Raw genomic sequence first — 19826 nt, forward strand, 5'->3', positions numbered from 1 at the left:
TTAACCTTTTTTGAGGAACACATGTTAGGGTGACAGTTTTTATTCCACCCAAGAGAGTGGAAAAGGAAAACATCTGCAAGGTAGGGGCCTGATATATGGTCATCATCTAGGCTTTTTCTCCTGAAAAAGATGGAGGTGTTGGGGAGCAGCTCTGTGGGAAAGGCCCTGGGTTGGTGGCAGGCAGCAAGCTAAATGTGAGCCTGTGGTGTGCCTTGGCAGCAAAGGTGGCCAACAGCACCTGTGTGTATGAACAGAAGCATGGCATGTAGACCAAAGAAAAGGATCATCCATCTCTATATGACACTCATCAAGCCATATCTAGACACAACATCTAGTTTTGGGTCCTGGAATGCAGGAAAGACATGAATAAATTGGAGGGAGCTTTTGGAGGGCCCCCAAGGCAGTGGAGGCTGGAGCCCTTGGTGTGTGAGGACAGGCAGGGGAAGCTGCGCTGGTTCAGCCTGGAGAAGAGATGGCTTCAGGGGCATCAAAGAGCCCCCAAATGCCTACAAGGGGTCATTGAGGAGATGGACCTGGGCTCGTCACAGTGGTGCAGGGTGGGAGAATGAGATACAAATGTGCATAAGTGGAATGAGAGACTTTCAAACTGGATATAATTTCCTCATATCCAGCTCTTCCCCCAGTAAACAGTTTGACAGTGGAGTATGTTGTCCAGAGAGATTGTGCAGTCTCCCTCCCTAGAGGTTTTCAATATTCAAGTGGAAAAATCCCTGAGCAGCCTGGTCTGATCCCATAGCTTACCCTACTTTGAGCAGGAGGCTGGACCAGGTCACCCTCCCCTTGCTCATTTTCAACCTGAATTACCCATGAATTACCCACTGTTGCTGAAATCATGTTGCTGGCCTGTTACTAGTGAAGAAATGGTTCCTTTTTCCCTGTCTTTACCAGTACATTGTTATGTCTTATCCTCCTAAAGTTCTCCAAACCTACTGATGACCATGAAGCACAGCCTTGATCCTTCCATAATAATAAGCACTTACCCTGAGTTACTGCTATTACTTTTTAAGTCAAGGATGCTGCTATTCTGGCATATCACATCAACTGCAAAACAACATAAACATAATCAACAGATCTTTATGTCTGAAAATCAGTTAACCATTTCACTTTTTTAATTTTCCCAGTAAAATACTGTGATAAAAGGATTATATACATCAGCATGTGAAGCTTTGCGTGTGTGTGACCTCTAATATAATACTTTTGTATTGATGAGTAATTTGGCAGGAAAATGCACCAGCATATTTGTAAAGAGTGAAGGAAATCAGGATATATGAATTGGGAATCCCTTTTCTTTGTGTTTTGTATGATCCCTTTTACACAGGCTACCCTAACACAGGCTATTTTCAGTTATCTGAGGAATTTATGTACCAAGGTCTTATTCCCGTGGACTAAATACTGAGCTCCACTATAATTCTAAGAAAATCCCACCTCAGAGTCCCTCAGATATCAGAACTGCCTGCAGGCATGAGCATTTCTGTAAGGGTCTAACTAGAAACTAGAAATGGTCATGGTTAGGAAACCTTATAGCCAGCCTTGCTGGGGCACCATGTCAAGAATTTGGCCCCTGTTGGCTGGGAACGGGCAAGGGCTGCAATGAGAAATGGTTATATCTTCTATGCAAGGTAAGTGATGACTCCTCTTCCTCTGCCCACTTTTTAAAAGCAAAGTAGCCACTGAGGCTTTCTGTGGAGGGCCAGATTTTGTGTGTGCACATGTAGTACCACACGAGGTCCCACAGAGGACTTGCACTCTATCCAGTGCCTGGCTTCTAGTAGGGTATACGCAGGAGAGAGGAAGATATGTGCTCTAGCTAGGAGAGCATATTCAAACCTGAAATGCTCAGACCTGGGGGACTTTGGCTTCGAAGTCAAAGATGGAGATGCCCAATGAGTTTCAGCAGCTCTGAGGGGACTATGGGACAAGACATTCTTATAAAGATTCTGGGGTTTTATAACCTCTCAAATACTCATGCTTTCCAGATATGGCCCTAAGCTCATTAAAAATGTTTCCAGCAGATCTTGGAGAGGGAAGACTTTTTTTTTTTTTTCCAAAATTAAAACAAAAAAAAAAAGAGGAAAAAGATAACTTTCCGAAATAAATGCTAGAGAAATCTTCTTCAGATATTTTCCTGCAAAAAGGTCAAGCTCAAAATCTAGATAATAAAAAAAGCAGGAAACTATCTGAAGGAATTTGCAGCTGGTATCTTGATAGTCATAAATCCTCTTATTTCTCTTGCAAGATGCTGGCAACTATCACAAACTGCTTCTTCCAAATCAGAAGGACTAGAAGAATTACAAAAAAGGACAGATTTAACTAGATTCCACCCATCCTGGATGGACAGGAAAATCCAGTGCATCTCTGTTCTGGATATCATCAGAAGTGATGAGAGGGACTGGTAAGTAAGGAGGGAAGAGGAATGTGTTAGGACTATTTCTTTTTACAGTATTGGTATCTTCCGTGCTTTACAGCTTTCTTTTGTGGTTATGTTAGGAAAGAAGGAGCTCTAGAATCAGAAGTCCCAACATCAGAAAGTCTGCTAAAATAGATTGCTTTTCCACTGCAAATCTTCTTATATAGAGAGTAATCTAATATTTATAAAAGTTAATAAAATCTGAAGTAAAATTTGGCATATGTTTTTAAAATCAAGGTGAGGGAATATCTTGTTGAGCAAGTCTTTGTTCTGCAGTTAAGTATCCATGACTATCCTTTGGAGAGCATTCAAGAAACCTTTCTGTGTATCCTTCCCAGTACAGACCCATAGGTAATGCAGGATTATAAACCTGTCTCAGTAGATGATAGGGAATAGCCAGACTTGTTGTCCAGCTAGTTATCACTCTGGTCATTCTCCAACTCTTAAAAGCAACCATAGTAATAGTACTTGTCTTCTTCTAATATGATGATGAGTCCTTTGTGTCATTAACAAATGATACAAATACAACTGTCCTAAGATAATTATGTAGCTGGACAAGACGAAGTATGGATAAAAAGTAGCAAACCTGAGTAACTCAGGTGAGTGGAGGAACATTTTTTTGAAGAATTCGCAAGCCCAGTGTAGGCTCCTCCTTCTAAGTGCACACCACACGTAGTCAAGTCTGGTTGTTTTCCTGTAGAGTCTGGGGTGGTTCCCCATTGCAGTATGCTCACACAGCAGTGACCACTCAGTCACCTGCTGAGGCCTACAGCACTCTCTTATTTCCAACCCCATGACGATGTGACTTTACCCATCATCAAATGTTGGCCGACACACACCACATGATGACCTGCCCCCTGCTAGCAATGCAACATTTTTAGGTCTAGAACCTTATTCATTAGGAAGTTTGACATACAACGGGCGCATCTCCTCAGCACCCTTAAGTACCTCAGAGCTTCCCAAAGAGCATGGAGTCATATTTAAGATGACTAGCAGTACCTTTGGTGTAATCCTTAGCTCAGGCCTAAGTTATGTTCAAGGCTAGTTAAAGCCTCAGAATGACATCCTTAACCAGCTATTTTTGTGGTGTGATGGAACTCCACAATAATGATGAAGGCCATACAGAAGACAATACTTTTGCAGGGGTCAAAACAGTGGAAACAAGCAATTTTGGTAGCTAAGGAATATGACTTTTCTTATCGGCTTCTGCTTGAAAGATTGAAAATATGCTCTCTTGAGTGTTTGCAACATTTCTTGGGTTATTATGGGATAATGAGGTATGTGTTACCCCTGAACAGCGTGAAAAATCCTCAGTGGGCCTTTTGCTGTGGAAACTTAACCTTTTCAAGGTTGCAACTAGTCTACAGCCAAAACAAAGTCTCAGTCATAAGTCTCTTGCAAAGGCAGAGTCTTCTGAGCACATTAAGGAAACACAAGGGCAAGGTTTTCTTTAAGTTCACTCAGGAACAGGTTTTGGTGTCTTCACTAAGAAACACTTTTCCTCTGGTGAAATCCCGATATTGCAAGTTAGTAGAACCCAAAGCTAAATATTTGTGCTGACATTAGATGCAGAGCTGAGAATGATGAACTGTATAAACACACATGAAGGTTCTTCGCTCTACCCTCCTGGGTATGCTCCCTAGGTGTTTCATGCTATGGCAGTTTTCATCTGCTAAAGATATGTCCTAACACTTGGAAATGAACAAATGTTGCTGAAATAAGGCTTCTTGAATAGCTTTGGAAGTTGCAGAATATTGTACCCGACTGAAGTGGCACAAAAGCTTTAAAATTTCATGTGTTGTACTTACTTTTCTGTGTCTATTCTTTAGCTGAAGAGCTTTATAGAGTTAATGCACATGGCATTTCTGATGTTCATGAGTATCTTTTTTCAATACTTGTACCCCATTGTCTTCTTTCTCATGTCATTTTTTCAGAAGTGAACAAATCCCTATTCTGTTTTTTTGGTTTTGTTTGGTTTTGGTTTTGTTTTCTTTTCTCCTAAATGTTATATATATAAAGGAAGGAAATATTTTTTTCATGCTATATGAAATAGTTAAAACCATAACACTGACAATCTAGAGTGTGTAAACAGACACTAACCAATAAGTCCACCTTCACCTTAGGATAATGTTTTTTAGCAATTAACTGCAAAGTTGTTTGTAAGCTGATTTGTGACTTGTACATTTCAGTTTAGCCTCACCAGAAATTCCTTTCCAAGACAAGGAAACAGACTCCTCCTGTCTAGTTCCACCACATCTTCAGCAACATCTGTTCTCCAGGACTATCTGCTGGGGTAATACTTTGAGCATGACAGTGCAAAATGGAACCTGGGTGGAGGCACTGTGGAACAAAGACCCTGGAAAGGTCATTCCTTAAATATTTCTCATGTAAACCTGCCCTGTTCTTCTTCTTCTCCTCCTCCTCAACTTTACAGCAAGTATATATTTTAATGAAAATATAAAGAAAAGCAATGGGCTGAAGTTCCAGAAGACAAACCTATAGAAAACCATTGACTCTGGGACTCTTGCTTTAAAAGAGCAGTCCATAATGACGCAGCACATGCACAAAGAATTAAAAGATTGTAATCTCATAAACTTAATATATGTTAGAGCAGCCTCAAGCCTTGATCAGAACATACAGCATTCTTGGTTCCCAGTGAGTGCAGGGAACAGGCGCAGCAACTGGAGTTTAGTGAAGCATAGAGGGCCGACTGCATCCAAGTTCTCCGGTCCTGTGTCCCTGCAAAGGCCAGAGCAGCACGGGAAGCTTCCCATCCACCTTGAATATTCTTCAGATGTTGGATGAGCCTCCTCTTGGTGGCTGATCCCATTCTAGAGCTACATTTTAGCAGTAATAAAGCACAAAGCCACCACGTTATCCTTCAGAATCGGGCAGAATCATTAAAAAGGCAGAAAAGTCTCCATCAGTCATTGTCCTTGTAGCATACATTTTGGAGACAATCTAAAGAAAAAGGTCAGTATAGATAAGAAATAAAGATGCTGCATCTAAATCATATTTTTAAGCTGAAAATCTCTGCCTCCCCAGATAGTTATAATACTCTTACCACAAAGCAGAATAAAATTATATCAAGGTCAACTTCATAGAGTGGGTTTAAATGGTAATTCTTACTTCTCACTCGAGTTTTTTGAAGTTTGAATGTGTCATTTACGCTTGTGTTGTAATGAGCAATATGGAAGGACTGAAAATTACATGATTATCACTGTAATTTAGCACTCAGTTAATGAAGGCTTGAACTGTTGTCCATATTGCCACAGTGCAGTTAGCAGGTATCCATACTGAATACAGTTTACATTTGCAGGAAACTGAGTTAGCGGTAAAGGTTAATCCACTGCTCTACAAACATTTGATCTTGCCGTGATCCCATTAACCTTTTTCGTATGCAAAGATTAAGAACAAGCAGCTAGCAAAATACTAACCTTATTTAAAATTGCAGAGCTGTGAGTACCCGACAATTTTTTTATTCTTCCATGCAGGGGCAGAGGTTTAAAGGCTTCTTCCACTTCCTCCACAAAGTGAGCAAGCCAAAAGTCTCACAGGTTTTATAAATGTATTAAAACAATATTGCAATCAGCAGTTCTGTGAAACAAACTCATTTTTTTAAAAAAAAAAAAAAAAAAAAAAGGAAGTTTTCATCTCGATTGACTTGAGTTTGAATCCTACCCTGACTATAAGAGTGAGTTTGGAGGTTTCTCTGAGTGGCCTCTCCAGCACTCCCTTTCACCAAGAACTTCAGTGGGACTTGTCCCACAGTCAGTAACTGAACATCTCAGCAGTGTGCGTAGGAGAGAGCTCCTCCCTTTGCAGGTCCTAAGCGTGAAGATGTCATGCCAGGTTTTATTACATTAACAGCTAGGAGTTTCCGATACTTGTGTCTTCTCATTAATGAGACCTATCCACTCTCTGATGGATGCACTCCAGATAGCATCATTGTTGGGAGCTTTCTAACTCTGCAAGATCTTGGTGAAAAATAAATGCAGTCAAAGGTCCATCTGCAAATGCCAATTTTGGGGCTGAATGCAGTAGCTTAGATGTCTGCGCATGCGATTCCAGATTGACTGCTCTCAGGCAGAGGGGAGGCCATTAATCACAAGATCATAGAATGATTTAGCTTAGATGCAGCTTCTGGAGGTCATCTGACCCAACCCCTGCCCAAACCAAGGACTACCTCAAAGTTAGAGCATGTTGCCCAGTACCAGGATGACAATGTGACAACATTTTTCCGTGGCAGGGAATGGCATACAAGGATGAGTAGGTGACAGTAGAGTAGTGACTTGGACACTGAGAATCATAACAGATGATGGCTGTGAAGGATGGTCCTACATTTCTATACCCTACATTGTTTGGCAGCCTATCTTCAAACTTTAGAAGGAAGCTAGCACTACTTTATTTGCATTTTCTTTAAACCCAAACATATTTGTTTGGCTTGTTGCCCTAAGAGGTCAGCTTCATTATTTCAGAAGGAGTAGAGCATCCCACGTAAAAACAGTGACCAACAGTTGCTAAAGGATGTATTTTAAAACAACAAATCATTTCAACCCTGGTAATAACCCATAGATCAATACTGTGGTTGATTTCTGAATAATAAATCTAATATTTTCATCAGGAAAAAAAAAAAGATTAGATAATATGTGCCTGTGTTTTACAGAATATCTGAATCAGCTTTTGTGGTATGAAAAAGAAACTACTTGCAAAAGAAGCTTTACGTCTTCCTTGAGTTTGTAGCACCTAGCACAACAGAGCTGCTACTGAAAACAAAAGCCATAAATAAACTTTGGAGTTTTCACAGATATTTTGTCCTGTGTATTCTCTCACCTTTGTGTTTCAGTAAAAAAATAATTACCATACGCTATTTTGAAATCATTCAACTGCCTTCAAAGCCTGCTCAGGCCTCAAGGAGACGATGGCAAGTTGAGCTGCCAGGGCACTGCTGAGTCCCTGAGCACTTCCAGAGAGCAGCAGTGATAAACACCATTTGAGACCCATTTGGTGCAATGCCACCACGGCCGTGCAAACCCAGTGATGGGGAAACTGAGTCTGGGAATGCCGATACTCTGGTTGAGGGCAGCTTCTGCAGCCAGCATGACTGGAGGGCACCCATGAGCAGTGGCTCCTGGCCGGTGGCAAGGAAGTGGCAAACATTGCTGCCATGGTGGTCCGGTACTGCCACGTTGTGACCTCCTGGGCTGCTGCGTCCGGCAGGCCTTGCTGTCACACAGGGACTTGGCAGTGCTGCCCGCCTCTGCTTGAAAGGAGATGTCCCTCCATATAGGCAGTCCATTCTGGTCATGCTCTGCCTTCATTTCTAAAGTTAGCTGAAGAATATTTAAGATGCCGCTGTTGCTCAAAGATGGAAATCTGCAATTAGGTTTGTTTAATGACAATTATTGCCACAGATCATGGTGGCAGTGTGGATAGAAGTCCTCACCATTGCTGTGGCTTCACCAAATGACTCATGTTTATTTCTCTGTTGTGGCAGCAGAAATGGCAAAAAAAGTAAATGTCTGTACATTTTAATGGGCTTGGCGTAGACAGCAATATATTTGCACTTGCATCTAGCTAATATGCACTTGCTAGACTGCACACTTTATAATCTGCAACAGAAGTTGGCAGCCTCTCCCCACCTCTCAGCTAAGATTTAATGGAAGGTACTGCAGTCTTCTATTAATAGCATCATTTCTCCTAGCTACAGCGCATGGGCTAGCCAGCATACCATGAAGAATTGCCTTAGTACAGCAGATAGAAAACATAGCATTGTCATAAATAGCAAATCAGGGATGACAACATAAATGAGCTGATCACACCTTTTGACTGATTGCACATTTCCATTTGCTTATCTACTTGTTAATTTGCAAATTTAATTATTTTCAAGAGGCTTTCTAATCATTACTTCAAATTAGTGAGCTACTGTTGCATTGCGCATTGTTAGACCAATCTGACTAGTAGGAGCAGAATTAAATAGCAGAAAATAGTAGAATATTAAAATGGAAAAAGAAATAGAAGTTCTTACAAGTGTAAGATTACTGCACATTTTCTCATCATTTAAAAATAACAAGCTGCAGGAACAGCCTACACTTTTAAGAGCTCTTCTGAAGCAACGGATCCCCATTTGATAAATATTTGTCACCCACCCTTGCCTTTGCCCTCCCAAAAAGCAGGGAATAACATATACTACGGTGAATATCAATGCTGACATCATCTGTAGCACTTCTTAGGTTAGAAACCACCTCTTGGATCCTGTCTTCCTTGGTTATCTAGCTTGTGGTCATCTGCCAGTGATGTCATGCCAGGTTTTTAAAGAAACATTGCTCAAACCAAAAGCCTTGTCAAGAGCAAGTGGTTCTTGGTAATACACCATCCAGGCTGCAAAAAGTCCAGTAGTGTTTTGCAACAGAAATAATGTCACATCAGGAGGGTCGGCTCTGGGGCATGAGTTGAGTCCCAAGTGCCCTCAGCCAAACCAAGAGACAAATCAGCTCCGCTATGTTCACACGGAGGTGAGGAGGGCAGGCAGCTGCCATTCCCTGCACACCGCATTGTGGCTCACCACAGCGCCCATGACATGCCATAATCCCGGTGCGTTGGTTTGGGTGGGTCAGGTGCCAAGTCAGGATCACCGTCGGCCAGAGGTGAACCAGGCGGCCACGCTGAATTGCCAAGGTAAACCATGCTGCCACCACAGCTGGTCCACTGTGGTAGGCACTTTTTCCAAAGGGTTTTATAAAGTGCCCGAAGAAAAATTACTACATTTTCCCCTCCTTTCTCATTTTAAAGTGAGTTTTCAGGCAAGCATAGGTCACAGAAAGGAGAACCAGCTTTCACACCAAATTCAACCGATGATTCATAAAATTAATTTTGAAAGTTACAAAAATAGACTTAAAGTGTCTTAAAAACAGAAGCACTGGGTGTCCTTTTGCTCTTTCTTGATCTCCTCTGTTTGACCGGATCAATAGCGAAGGCACCTGAAGAAAGACTATCCAGGAAGGAAATTTTAAATAAAATACTTCTTACGGTGAGTGCCAGTAGGGCCGAGGTGGGGACCACTGAAATTAGCAGCCACATTCTACACAGTGGAAAGGAACTGCTGAACACACCTGAAGTTCAGTCCACGGTCCATTCTGCATTATATTTAAAATGCATTCCCACCATGTCCTACCTTGGCCATGTCCTGACTTCACCCTGAGACAGGTCCATGAAAACAAATATGGTCTCTGAACCACGGAATCGTGCTCTGTCCTCACAAGGATTTTATCAGGAAAGAGGTTGGGAGAACCTAATTTACGCTGCCATGTTTTCTTCCAACCGAGCAAGGAGGAGGAGCCCCATCAAGGCAAACTGCTGGTTTATTCATCTGCCAGCAGGCTTGTGTTGAGGAGGCTCCACTGGTGGTCTAAGACTGCTGGATCCCCTTGGTAGCAAATGCCTTGATGACTAAATACCAGTGAAAGCCTTGCCTAGAAGCAGATCATCATTTCTCCCTTCTGCAGAAAATAGAGCTAAGCTGAATTTAATTTCTTCTGTGAGAAAGGGATTAAGTATCAGGGTTTACAGGTGACTGGACTCTCTGAGGCTGCAGGCATGCTGCACTGGAAATATTTCTTGCTGGTTCAGTTAATTTTAACCTGGTTCTTCTACCAGATTCCCTGGGATTATCTTGGATTCCCTCTTCCGAGGGAAGCGGCAGGTCAGTCTGGCTCCACGTGCAGGTTGCTTCTGAGCCCCAGAACCATGTCCAGCTGGGGGGCTCAGACTTGCATTCCCTTTCCTGCACATCACTGTTACGTTTCCTCTTCTGCTCGTGACACCAGATTAAGGAAACAGACTAATCCTGCAGGCTTTCCTGATGCACTCGCTCCAGCCAGGACACAAACAGTAGAGAGTCTGGAGTGTAAAACTGTGCCTGAAAATTCCTCTTGATTTTGTGCTATCGTTGGGGGTACTCTGATGCCTAAATTTCAGCACATAATATAAGTGACTGAAAAGGAGCTCAGTCTCACCTAGTTCATTATATAGTTAATAGAGGGCTATAGGTACAAATTAGATGTCCCGACTAACCTATATCTTTCTGCAGATCATACAAAAAGCCATGGAAGTTGATGACCTACTTGCTCACATCTAACATGTTAACGCTAACGCTGTCCTAATCTCATGCTGAGACCCCGTATCATTCTTGACAGACTTTGATTGGGTTTTTAAGGCACCCTTTGATGAACAATCTGTATCTCCCTAAAAAGCATACTCGTTAGCATGACTGTTAGAATACTTTTTTTTCTAAAATCAATCTCCTCTGCTGGTGTTTAACCCTGTTCTTTTTTGTCCTATCCACAGTTATATCTTTCTTTTTTTGCAGCTACATTCACGTGGTTGGAAGCGGTTTTGGCATCACCATTCAGTCCTCCTTAGACTGACAAACACTCTGGTTCCTTCAGTCTTTCTTCACACACCACACACATCACTTCTTTGACCTGATCGCTCTTGTCTTCCTCTAAATGATTTTTAATTTTTACCCTCAGTTTTCTTGAGAAGCCCTACAAAACCAGGAGGCAGCCTGCTTTCTGAGACAGCTCTTCTGACTGGAACAAGGGAAAAAATCACCTCACTTGTTTTACATCTCGCATTGCCTGCTTATATGCCCAGGAGAAGGTATGCATTTTCCACAGCAGTGTGATGCTGGTAGGCACACCCAGCCAGCAGCATTGCACTGAAATCACACTTCCTTTCCCGCAGCCGGCTGTGCTTCTGTTTCGGCAGTTAGTTGATTATTCCTATGGAGGGGCAGAACTTTTCACTTTTCCATATCGAGTAGCACCCCATTTGTTTCGCAGCAGTTTGTTGCACTGTTCCATTCACCATGAGGACTCTGAGGTACGGTCCCAACTTCCAGGATGTTTGGTCTCCCCCTCCCCTTCCCCCTGCCGCCCCCCGATGGAGTGGTGTCTGCCAGCTTACTTTTTCTTTCTCACATCTTTTAAAATATTAGGGGAAATATTAAAAAAGACCAGCTCCAGGGCAGACCCCATTCTGGGTACGGGGGATTGGCGTTTAAAGGACTAAATCTTAGACAGCCACATCAGACAGCCTCAGCAAAGTGAGCTTTTTCAGAGAGGGTTTCACCTGGCCTGTCCCCAGCACTTCTCTCAGGACCCATCAATCCTTCCAGGGGTGCGGCTGCTTCCCCGTGATTTCAGGGGCAGCCAAGTGAAGGGATTAGCTTGGACTGAAAGCTCTGCTTGTGATCCCATGACTGTGGCATAGGGTTTCCACCTGCAGGAACCATAAGCTACAGCCCTCTCACCCAACGTAACCCCACCTGGGACGTGTGTCCTCAGCCTGCGACCACCTGCAGAGTCTCCAGAGGCTCTCGGGAAGGTGGACATCAGGAGCATTGTGCCACAGCAGGTCACGCAGCCTCCAAATTACAGCTGCAGCCATAGGCTATGGGCCAGGATAAATGATGCAGCCTGTGGCCTCTGCCACTGCAGATAAGAAATTCAGGTGACCACCAGAAGCCCTAACCGACTCAAGATACGTGATCTATCACCATGTCCCTTCCCTGTGGCCTACACCCCTGCCACAGGAGAAAACCCATAAGGGCTGTACCCCAGAGCTCCAGTCAGTGTGAAGCCACAACTCCCTCCCTAGAGCTTTGCTTTCTAATTTCTAATGCATTTTACATTGCCTTTTATTTTTCTCCTTTCATGCCTTTCAAGTGATGTGCTCCAGCACTGGCTCATAGCACGTCAGAACTGCTATTAGGTAACCATGTCTAATGAATCTCAAAAGTCTAAAGAGGCCTCATTTTGTTTACAGAAATGAAGGGGCTGATCAGGTTTTCTGGAAAAATAAGATTTTTGGGAAAAGGGGCTCTGTCAAAGTCACTTCACAACTTATTTGCTTTTTAAACAAAAATAAACCTTTAAATAAACTTCCACGTTGACACAGTGTGCTGCTTTCAGAGTTGTTTCTTTTCTCAATATTTTTACAGAAGTGGACAGAATTGCTGTTTTTTTCCTCAGCAAAAGAGGTTGCTTTTCCTAAAAATGTAGATATATTCTTGCACAAAGACATAATTCCCAAACTAAAAAATATATGTACTGGCAAGGAATAAAGAATATAAATCGTAATGCAAGGAGAACCAAGAGATTAATTATTTCTGTAATCCACATTTCTGATGAAAACGATGCATACCTTTCTTAGCGACTATATCTGTCTTTTTCCCTGGTAATCGTGGCATAATGCAAGTCTCTCCATCAAATAACAGAGATTAAGAGAATATTTTTTTCAGTTAAAAAATGCATTTCAAAACCAAGCCACCACACGGAGTTCAGCTTTTAGAGCTGGACAGTGTGTGATCTTAATTCTTCTCTCCTTTGCTAATTCAGTTTACATATATTCAGTTTATATACCCGTTAATCCTGGTCAGTCCGCTGCTCCTCCCTGGAAGGACTTTCAGCAGAAGCATCACACACCACAGAAGAGAAGGGAGGGAGTGTGACTTAACACGGGTTTCCTAACAAGGGCAGATTAGCAGTGCTGCAAATGAGTCGCTGGGTCTCGTTGCCGCTTTGAGCAGCCTCTCCTTTTGAAAACAAGAACTTTCCACAGCATCACCTTGGCAGATGGGTGAGATGCAGCAAGCTGGTTTTGTCCACATAGCAGCTTAGCAGTAACAGCACCGAGGATTCCTAACATGAGGAAGTGGGACACATATTTTCCCCATTCACTCCTTCTGCCAACAGACATTCAAAAAAATCACTAAAAATGGAAATTTACCTGCTTTCTTGGTTGAGATTTGCCAGCAGATATGTGCTGTGAAACAGGCTTTCCTGCCTTCAGGAGGTACCCCGATAACAGTGCTCCACTCGTTCCTAAAAGAAGAAGTAGGATCCCGTTTCCATAAATCAGACTAGCAACTGCTTGTGGGCTTGCCACTGATTTCCATGGAAGCAGGATTGTTCTCCACCTAAAGTATCTCTGCTCTGAAATTATTAGAGAAATAGTACTAATGAAAATTTCACTGCAGTAGTTTTGCTGTTACTGGTGTTATTAATGATCTATTTTTAATATTTCATTGAAGTACTGAGAGAACACAGAGACACTGAAGCTAAGCTAAGGACTCAGTGAGAAGTTAATTGACCACTGATAATTAACTGCCCCTCCTTTAAAAGGCCAGAGGATGCTTCTGGTGGGGAAGAGATGGGGAGAAGAGGCAGGGCTTTGTTTTAATAAATTAAAAGGGGATGACAAAAAAAAATTATAGTCATTGCTGGTTTGCTACAGTGTAAGCATTCAAGGGTCTCCAGGGATCCCTGTGTCATCATGAAGGATCAGCCTTGAAGTTTAGCCTGAGTTAATCCATCTAAAGGAACTGGTGAATACTCTCTTGATGTGTACCGTTTATAGGCTTTGCGAGGAAGGGATTTAAAGCCTCAGACGAGCAAAACCTGGTAGGTATATGCTTAACCTTGAGCACCCTCTTCTCTTTAGGAAAGCGGCTGAGCATTTTCTTTTAATTCTGTTGATATTTTCTAAATCCTATTGTTTTCCCTGGAGCCCAGAGGTATTACTTAAGGGCTTTGCTGAAGAGTCTTCGCCCTTCCACAGCACTGCTGATCCTTGAGCTTCAGCTAGCTCCACCAGCTCCTGTTGCCATTCCCCTTTGAATATTTCTATTTATAGTTTTTTAGGTTATCAATATACCATTAAATGATATACTGATTGATTTATTTTCAGATTACTTTATTTTGAGATCTCAGGTGCACTGCCTTTAATTTTTCTGATACATACAACAAACCATCGTTTCCACCACTGACTTATTTTATATTATGTCATTAATGTTTCTCTAATATATGCCTCCTCAGCCGCATTATTCCTGCGTCATCAGCTCAGGGCTGATCTCACTTAGCTGAAGCAAACCTAGACTCCCTCCTGTGAGCAGGAAATACTTGAGGCTCCTAAACACCCAAAAGCATTTCAAGAAGATGGTTGAAGTTCTGGAGAGTCCAGCAAGGACTCTGCTGGCACATTTCTTACCGAGAAGAGAGGCATAGTGCTAAGTCCTGCCACTTTATTTGCTTGTCCCTCTGTCGACTGCCTGCTTTGCCAAGACAAGGAACTGGAGATCCCCAGTTGGGTCACCTGCCTGGGCACTTTCGCACTGGGGCCTCCCTGGTTTCCAGCTCCCCTTCAGCCTACACACCAGAGATGTTGCAGCTAAGCCATCTTTTCCATCTTTTTCTCTTTCACACAGAAGTAGTGTCATTGATTTCCATGTTCAAAACTAAGACAAAGCAAAAGGAAAGCCCCACATTGTGGAGCTCTAAAACTATCTTTGAAAATATGGTTTCCCCAGCTTCACAAGTAATAATGACTTATGCTTTCATATCTATATCCTAAGTCAACACTATTGAAACCTTCATCAAAAAGCTAATATGGTGGGGCTTTTTAGCCCACCAGGTTATTTCCCCCCAGCTATATACTCAAATTACAGATGCATACTATAGGGGGTACCGTCATTGGACTATCATTCAATTTGAAGAGAATGATGGTGAAGGAGAAGCTGACAAGAGAAAAGGATGAGGGCAGGACATTAATGAACTCTCCTAAATCAGTATGTGTAGCCCTTTAGCCTCTTGAAAAAGCCAGCAATCGGCACCCAGAAAAATAACTCATTGCAAAAGAGATGTCTCTTTTTACAGCTGTGGTTATTGCTTTGGCTGCATGGGCATTGTGTGCTGTGTATTTAGAGATAACATCTGACACATTCTTTTCTTTCTGATAAAGAAAGTGTATTTTAGTCAATGGTATTGATTTATTCATTTCTTTGCTTAAATAGGAAGCTGTCATTTAATCAAGAATTCCCTCTCAACTCAGAAGTAACGAACAATTTTATTGACATGCTTTTCCTTGTAATAGTTATTAGCAAGCTCCCCATTTCATTGTCCAGAATACACTTTCCTGTATTACTGTCATTTTTTATTGCATTTATTTTATTTTGCAGCAGTGAGAGACCTAGTTATAGTTTTATTAAAAAACTACAATGACAAAACCCAGCTCATTCTCAAATACATACGAGTAGGAACTGTTTTCTTTCCCTCACTTAAGGCAGAAAAATTATGCTGCAACAAGAATTTCAGTAATTAATTGGTACGAGTGATTTTCACAAACATGTTCCTGCTGTGAGACCTTTTGCCGCAGATTAACTTTTACATCCACTTCAGCCAAAAACATAACAACTAACAAGCAGTTCAATAACCTCTCTCCCCACTTCACCAAGCTGTTCCTGCAATCAAACTTTTTATTTTTCTATACCCAGCCATTGTAGGAAAACAGGCCGGTTGTGAAGAGGTAAGATGAAATGTGGTAGAGCATCAGTTCTACTTTTCTGCTCATGTTCTCAGTAAAGGTTTTGGCACATCCCTGCTGTTTCTGATGTAGATTACTGATTTGTAATGGGACTTTGCAGCAAGATGCTGGCTTATTTTCCGTGTGGTTAAAATTGCTTCATGATATTTCTCAAAAGAGCACAATGGGGATTAGAAATAACTGCAACATTTCATTTTTGGAGATCGGCTGGTTCAGTGTCATTGTTCTGGAGTCATGCACGCCCTCTGCCCAAAAGCCACATTCTGCATGCTGCATTGAAGAGGCATCCATATGTCTAACCTCCATGCACAAATGTAGCCTACCCTTCCCACAGTCTACAGACCATTGATGTCCTGGCCACATCCTGGCAGCCAGATGTGGTCACAGCTGCCTGGGCACGGCCCCGCGCTGTTGCTTGCTCCCCACAGGCAGTGCAGCAGGTAGGAAGCTGGGAGGGTTTCTAGGGCTCAGTGAACCAGAAGATTACCAACCCCACTCCTGGACCATGTGCCCAAGGGAATACATATCTGCTCCTTCTGAGCACACACAGAGCACACAGTGGAGATGATAAAAATTCAGCTTTATCATAAACATTATAATGTTCTCTGCTTACCTTAAGGTCTCACCTTCCAGAAAGAGGTGGAGGCTCTCGGGTGCTATTTGGACAGGGTGTCCTTTCCTAGGCCTTGGAACTGCAGATTACAGCTTAAAAATGTGAAGCAAGCAAACCCCAGAAGTCCAGAAAGCACTTGCTCATTAAAAAAATACAAACAACAAACCAAAAATAATTTTTAAAAACTTACTGAGCCAGTTCCATTACTTCGGAAGGGGCAGATCATGATTTCTGAATGACTCAAGGAAACAACAGTGAACTCCTATTAACCGTGACAGGGGACAGATGGTCTCTTGACCTTCCAGTCCCTGCACCAGCCCAGCCTGGACCATCCCCCATGCTTCCAGTGGAGCCACTATTTCACCCAGCCTGCCCCAGTGTTTTGCTGTGGTCTTGTCTGTGCATAAACCAAAGGGCACAAGTTTATATTCAGGGCAAAGAAATCTTTGGTGTAGCTTCGAGTCACACAGGACCTGATTAGTGACCTGATAAAAAAATAATAACAAAACCAGTGGAAAGATTCAGACAACTCTGTGTATACTGTCACCAGCATACATTTATGTAAATTTTTGTTTTAATACATTTAATGTAGACTGTTGTAGTTTGGGTTTTTTTCCCTTACTTTACCTTCCTTTCCCTTCCCCTTTCTTTTCCTTTTTTTCTCTCCTTTTCTCTTCCTTTTCTTTTCTCTTCCTTTCTTTTCTTTCACCTTAGTATGGTTTTACTTTTGTCGCCTGAACCACAAGGATGTAAAGGCAGTAGAAACAATACAAGTTCTGAATTTTCCTAGAATGACGGCTTGTAGATTCAAATTATAATACTCTCCTTTTGATATCCAGAAACAAACCATAGATTGCCTGAACTACGTAAGCTGGAGGACACACGCACCTAATTCTGAGGTGGCCTCTGCAGCATGTGTGTCAGATACCTTCTCCTCTCCCATCAGCGCAGTTGCTATTCCGGCATTGCAGGCAGCGCCAGGTTCAACACAAGCGGAGGTAAAGGGTTGGTCACACCAGCCGCGGTTCAGCTACAGAATTCCTTGCTACAGGATGCCGCAGATGCTAAATGCATCAGGACAAGTGCACTGAGGACAAATGCCACTTCTGTCTCACAAAGTTCCTAATTCTTAGATTATTGGAGCCTGGGAGAGTACCAAGGAGGTATGAATACATTTGCCTTGTTCTTATCTTTCTAGGCATCTGCTGTGGACCACCAAAAAGGCAAAATATTGGGCTAGGTGGATGATTCTTGTGGGTTTTTTAATGTTTAAGCAGCCAGGCAAAAAGAAAGTTGACAGTCCTCAGAATGTGAAGTCTTGCAGCTCCTGGCAGCAGGATCATCAGGGTTGATGTTTCCCAAATGGCTCACTGCATGGCCCAGCCAGAACCCGATGTCCTTATAACACTGCGTGGAGAATTGCAAGATGTTTAGTTTTGATTCCAAATGTGAAAGAAAGCAAATATCAAACTCCTCCATGAAACAGAATTGCCATTCTCCATCCAGCTGCATTAACTATTCATGACTTCGCTGCGCACAGAATTTCGTTTCACATTCCTTTAGTGCACTGCTTCCCAAATTGTGCTAAATCTACCACGAGTGCTACAGAAACAGTCTCAGAGCAGCATGCCTGCGCTGCCCAAATATTTTAATGGTTCCCCCTCTGCTTGCCAATGTCAACAGCATTGCCAGAACAAGCCCGGTTTGGTATACCTGCCCTAGGATCCGTTATCCCATACAGCTACCTCGTTGCGAAACATAGCTAACCATGAAAGAGTCCACGCTGAATAAATAGACCTCAATTGACTGGGTAAATGGGACTGATCAGTGCTTTAAACATCTCAAGCATAACTGCAGTCTTGGAGGGTATCAGGATTGTCTCCTGGCTCAGAAAATGGGCCAAGAGTTTGTTTTCCAAGGACCATCCACAAGCAGCAGGTTCAGCAATGCAGGAAGAACCCTCTGAGAAACAAGGGGGAGCTGGAGATCTAGCTGGGATTTATTTTGATCTGGTTTGAATTTCTGTCATTCAGCCTTTCTGCGAGACATTTTGCAGTCTCCCTTCTGTAAGCAGACATCTGCACCTTAAAAAAATGTTGGTAGAAAAGAACGTTGTGTTTGAGAAATGCAAATTTTCAGCAAATCTTCTGAAAACAAAACTTTCCATGATAAGAGACCGAAGTCTTCTCTCCAAGGTCTGTGCTGCAGAAGTCCAATGAACCCAACATGAACCTAACAGCACGCCAAAGGTCTGACCAGGGAGTGTCTTACCCTCAGTATGAAATGTTCATCCATATCTCCCAGTCTATGAATTCTTTGCCGAGAACAGTAAGCAAGGAAGCCAATTAATCTGTTATAATATGTTAGAAGATGTTTATAGGAATGATTTCTAAACTACAGTGACCTGATGAAAAAGCTTTTTATCAGTACCAACCTAGGAGATGTCTGAATCATTTGCTTGGACCTAAACGGCTTGTCTTTGTGTGGTAATCTGTTTATCTGGACCCTTTGCATCCCCTTAGGCCTCTCTGGAAGGAGGACAGCTGAGACCTTAAACAGACGCTGTTTTCAAGAGCCAATTTCTTTTCCTTCTGCATGTAACATTAGATCTAGTGTTTTATTTTTCTCTTCCCATTTTTCTTTTGAGGATGTATCTTCCTCCCCTTTCTTCCCTTTAAAACCTTTCCCTCTAATCCTGCTAGCAGAAGGTTGTTTTCCCTCAGGATTAATTGGAGTGTCTCCAGCCCTCACCAGCTCTTCTTTCAGAGAAGCCTCACATTACATGAATCTAACATTTCTTCTGCCAAAAGTTTGTTTTCAAAATCCTGCTTGTTCCTTCTTTGCATTCAGTATTCACAAGACTCATAAGAAAGTCAGCTGCAGCCCTCTCCCCCAGTCTTATTTTTCCCATGAGGCTGCTATTTGTGTCACCAGTAGCAGCTAATGAAAAGCAGGCTTCCCTAGGTGGGACTCAAACTGTCCATCCTGACAGCCATGTCTTCTTTTAGGTCTTTTTTTTTTTTTTTTTTTTCCTTTGTCATACAGGCAGGCCTGCCTAATTCAGAGTCCCTTTTCAGGAGCGGCTGCTGTTTTGCTGGCTTCCAGATGGTGTCTCTCAGATTCTGATAACCTTACCCGCTTGCTGTCCTTCATCCTCATCTCCTGTGTTTCTTCAGGGAGCAGCTAGAAACTACACAGCAGCATCTGCCCGTTAGTTCTAGCTTCCTTCCCCAGAATGGTGTATCTCTTTGTAGGGCCACGCTTGCATCTCAAGCCGCTACATGTAGGAACCTTTCAAATCCAATTCTTCCATTTGTCCTTCTAATGAAAATGTGAATAGTTGTACCCGAGTCTTTGCAGGCAAGAATCCCTAATCCTTAACCCCTGTCCTTAATCACACCA

The sequence above is a fragment of the Vanellus vanellus genome (genome assembly GCF_965231255.1).
Source record: "Vanellus vanellus genome assembly, chromosome: 1".
NCBI classification, from domain to species: Eukaryota; Metazoa; Chordata; class Aves; order Charadriiformes; family Charadriidae; genus Vanellus; species Vanellus vanellus.